The sequence below is a fragment of the Camellia sinensis genome, chromosome 6 (assembly GCF_055761805.1).
Source record: "Camellia sinensis isolate YWXY chromosome 6, ASM5576180v1, whole genome shotgun sequence".
NCBI classification, from domain to species: Eukaryota; Viridiplantae; Streptophyta; class Magnoliopsida; order Ericales; family Theaceae; genus Camellia; species Camellia sinensis.
Window position 1 is genome coordinate 48,627,106 of NC_138966.1, and position 5,695 is coordinate 48,632,800.

The window sequence follows — 5,695 nt, forward strand, 5'->3', positions numbered from 1 at the left end:
AATATAGGGTTTACATACCATTTCCTGCGCATTACGGTTCGAACACTCGAACACCTATACGGATTCTCCTGCACAGTGGCAGGTATGTGAATACGGCGTTTACTTACCATTTCTTGCACATTACGGTTCGAACACTCGAACACCTATACGGATTCTCCAGCACAGTGGCAGATATGTAAATACGGGGTTTACATACCATTTCTTGCGCATTACGGTTCAAACAATCGAACACCTATACGGATTCTCTTGCACAGTGGCAGATATGTAAATCCAGGGTTTACATACCATTTCTTGCGCATTACGGTTCGAACACTCGAACACCTATACGGATTCCCTTGCACAGTGGCAGATATGTAAATACGGGGTTTACATACCATTTCTTGCGCATTACGGTTCGAACACTCGAACACCTATACGGATTCTCCTGCACAGTGGCAGATATGTAAATGCGGCCTTTACTTACCATTTCTTGCGCATTACGGATCGAACTCTCGAATACCTATACAGATTCTCTAGCATAGTGGCAGATATGTAAATACGGGGTTTACATACCATTTCTTCCGCATTACGGTTCAAACAATCGAACACCTATACGGATTCTCTTGCACAGTGGCAGATATGTAAATCCAGGGTTTACATACCATTTCTTGCGCATTACGGTTCGAACACTCGAACACCTATACGGATTCTCTTACACAGTGGCAGATATGTAAATACGGGGTTTACATACCATTTCATGCACATTACGGCTCGAACACTCGAACACCTACACGGATTCTCTTGCACAGTGGCAGATATGTAAATACGGGATTTACATACCATATCTTGCGCATTACGGTTCGAACACTTGAACACCTATACGGATTCCCCTGCACAGTGGCAGATATGTAAATGCGGCCTTTACTTACCATTTCTTGCGCATTACGGTTCGAACACTCGAACACCTATACGGATTCTCTTGCACAGTGGCAGATATGTAAATATAGGGTTTACATACCATTTCCTACGCATTACGGTTCGAACACTCGAACACCTATACGGACTCTCCTGCACAGTGGCAGGTATGTGAATACGGCGTTTACTTACCATTTCTTGCGCATTACGGTTCGAACACTCGAACACCTATACGGATTCTCCAGCACAGTGGCAGATATGTAAATACGGGGTTTACAAACCATTTCTTGCGCATTACGGTTCAAACAATCGAACACCTATACGGATTCTCTTGCACAGTGGCAGATATGTAAATCCAGGGTTTACATACCATTTCTTGCGCATTACGGTTCGAACACTCGAACACCTACACGGATTCTCCTGCACAGTGGCAGATATGTAAATACGGGATTTACATACCATATCTTGCGCATTACGGTTCGAACACTCGAACACCTATACGGATTCCCTTGCACAGTGGCAGATATGTAAATACGGGGTTTACATACCATTTCTTGCGCATTACGGTTCGAACACTCGAACACCTATACGGATTCTGTTGCACAGTGGCAGAGATGTAAATACGAGGTTTACATACAATTTCTAGCGCATTACGGTTCGAACACTCGAACACCTATACGGATTCTCTTGCACAGTGGCAGATATGTAAATACCGGGTTTACATACCATTTCCTGCGCATTACGGTTCGAACACTCGAACACCTATACGGATTCTCTTGCACAGTGGCAGATATGTAAATACGAGGTTTACATACCATTTCTTGCGCATTACGGTTCAAACACCCGAACTCCTATACGGATTCTCCTGCACAGTGGCAGATATGTAAATACGGGGTTTCCATACCATTTCTTGCGCATTACGGTTCGAACACTCGAACACCTATACGGATTCTCCTGCACAGTGGCAGATATGTAAATATAGGGTTGACATTCCATTTCCTGCGCATTACGGTTCGAACACTCGAACACCTATACGGATTCTCCTGCACAGTGGCAGGTATGTGAATACGGCGTTTACTTACCATTTCTTGCGCATTACGGTTCGAACACTCGAACACATATACGGATTCTCCAGCACAGTGGCAGATATGTAAATACGGGGTTTACATACCATTTCTTGCGCATTACGGTTCAAACAATCGAACACCTATACGGATTCTCTTGCACAGTGGCAGATATGTAAATCCAGGGTTTACATACCATTTCTTGCGCATTACGGTTCGAACACTCGAACACCTACACGGATTCTCTTGCATAGTGGCAGATATGTAAATACGGGATTTACATACCATATCTTGCGCATTACGGTTCGAACACTCGAACACCTATACGGATTCCCTTGCACAGTGGCAGATATGTAAATACGGGGTTTACATACCATTTCTTGCGCATTACGGTTCGAACACTCGAACACCTATACGGATTCTCCTGCACAGTGGCAGATATGTAAATGCGGCCTTTACTTACCATTTCTTGCGCATTACGGTTCGAACTCTCGAACACCTATACGGATTCTCCAGCATAGTGGCAGATATGTAAATACGGGGTTTACATACCATTTCTTCCGCATTACGGTTCAAACAATCGAACACCTATACGGATTCTCTTGCACAGAGGCAGATATGTAAATCCAGGGTTTACATACCATTTCTTGCGCATTACGGTTCGAACACTCGAACACCTATACGGATTCTCTTGCACAGTGGCAGATATGTAAATACGGGGTTTACATACCATTTCATGCACATTACGGCTCGAACACTCGAACACCTACACGGATTCTCTTGCACAGTGGCAGATATGTAAATACGGGATTTACATACCATATCTTGCGCATTACGGTTCGAACACTTGAACACCTATACGGATTCCCCTGCACAGTGGCAGATATGTAAATGCGGCCTTTACTTACCATTTCTTGCGCATTACGGTTCGAACACTCGAACACCTATACGGATTCTCTTGTACAGTGGCAGATATGTAAATATAGGGTTTACATACCATTTCCTACGCATTACGGTTCGTACACTCGAACACCTATACGGATTCTCCTGCACAGTGGCAGGTATGTGAATACGGCGTTTACTTACCATTTCTTGCGCATTACGGTTCGAACACTCGAACACCTATACGGATTCTCCAGCACAGTGGCAGATATGTAAATACGGGGTTTACATACCATTTCTTGCGCATTACGGTTCAAACAATCGAACACCTATACGGATTCTCTTGCACAGTGGCAGATATGTAAATCCAGGGTTTACATACCATTTCTTGCGCATTACGGTTTGAACACTCGAACACCTACACGGATTCTCCTCCACAGTGGCAGATATGTAAATACGGGATTTACATACCATATCTTGCGCATTACGGTTCGAACACTCGAACACCTATACGGATTCCCTTGCACAGTGGCAGATATGTAAATACGGGGTTTACATACCATTTCTTGCGCATTACGGTTCGAACACTCGAACACCTATACGGATTCTGTTGCACAGTGGCAGATGTGTAAATACGAGGTTTACATACAATTTCTAGCGCATTACGGTTCGAACACTCGAACACCTATACGGATTCTCTTGCACAGTGGCAGATATGTAAATACAGGGTTTACATACCATTTCCTGCGCATTACGGTTCGAACACTCGAACACCTATACGGATTCTCTTGCACAGTGGCAGATATGTAAATACGAGGTTTACATACCATTTCTTGCGCATTACGGTTCAAACACCCGAACTCCTATACGGATTCTCCTGCACAGTGGCAGATATGTAAATACGGGGTTTCCATACCATTTCTTGCGCATTACGGTTCGAACACTCGAACACCTATACGGATTCTCCTGCACAGTGGCAGATATGTAAATATAGGGTTTACATTCCATTTCCTACGCATTACGGTTCGAACACTCGAACACCTATACGGATTCTCCTGCACAGTGGTAGGTATGTGAGTACGGCGTTTACTTACCATTTCTTGCGCATTACGGTTCGAACACTCGAACACATATACGGATTCTCCAGCACAGTGGCAGATATGTAAATCCAGGGTTTACATACCATTTCTTACGCATTACGGTTCGAACACTCGAACACCTATACGGATTCTCTTGCACAGTGGCAGATATGTAAATACGGGGTTTACATACCATTTCATGCACATTACGGCTCGAACACTCGAACACCTACACGGATTCTCTTGCACAGTGGCAGATATGTAAATACGGGATTTACATACCATATCTTGCGCATTACGGTTCGAACACTCGAACACCTATACGGATTCCCCTGCATAGTGGCAGATATGTAAATGCGGCCTTTACTTACCATTTCTTGCGCATTACGGTTCGAACACTCGAACACCTATACAGATTCTCTTGCACAGTGGCAGATACGTAAATACGAGGTTTACATACCATTTCTTCCGCACTACGGTTCGAACACCCGAACACCTATACGGATTCTCCTGCACAGTGGCAGATATGTAAATACGGGGTTTCCATACCATTTCTTGCGCATTACGGTTCGAACACTCGAACACCTATACGGATTCTCCTGCACAGTGGCAGATATGTAAATGCGGCCTTTACTTACCATTTCTTGCGCATTACGGTTCGAACACTCGAACACCTATACGGATTCTCTTGCACAGTGGCAGATATGTAAATATAGGGTTTACATACCATTTCCTGCGCATTACGGTTCGAACACTCGAACACCTATACGGATTCTCCTGCACAGTGGCAGGTATGTGAATACGGCGTTTACTTACCATTTCTTGCACATTACGGTTCGAACACTCGAACACCTATACGGATTCTCCAGCACAGTGGCAGATATGTAAATACGGGGTTTACATACCATTTCTTGCGCATTACGGTTCAAACAATAGAACACCTATACGGATTCTCTTGCACAGTGGCAGATATGTAAATCCAGGGTTTACATACCATTTCTTGCGCATTACGGTTCGAACACTCGAACACCTACACGGATTCTCCTGCACAGTGGCAGATATGTAAATACGGGATTTACATACCATATCTTGCGCATTACGGTTCGAACACTCGAACACCTATACGGATTCCCTTGCACAGTGGCAGATATGTAAATACGGGGTTTACATACCATTTCTTGCGCATTACGGTTCGAACACTCGAACACCTATACGGATTCTCCTGCACAGTGGCAGATATGTAAATGCGGCCTTTACTTACCATTTCTTGCGCATTACGGTTCGAACACTCGAACACCTATACGGATTCTCCAGCACAGTGGCAGATATGTAAATACGGGGTTTACATACCATTTCTTCCGCATTACGGTTCAAACAATCGAACACCTATACGGATTCTCTTGCACAGTGGCAGATATGTAAATCCAGGGTTTACATACCATTTCTTGCGCATTACGGTTCGAACACTCGAACACCTATACGGATTCTCTTGCACAGTGGCAGATATGTAAATACGGGGTTTACATACCATTTCATGCGCATTACGGCTCGAACACTCGAACACCTACACGGATTCTCTTGCACAGTGGCAGATATGTAAATACGGGATTTACATACAATATCTTGCGCATTACGGTTCGAACACTCGAACACCTATACGGATTCCCCTGCACAGTGGCAGATACGTAAATACGAGGTTTACATACCATTTCTTCTGCACTACGGTTTGAACACCCGAACACCTATACGGATTCTCCTGCACAGTGGCAGATATGT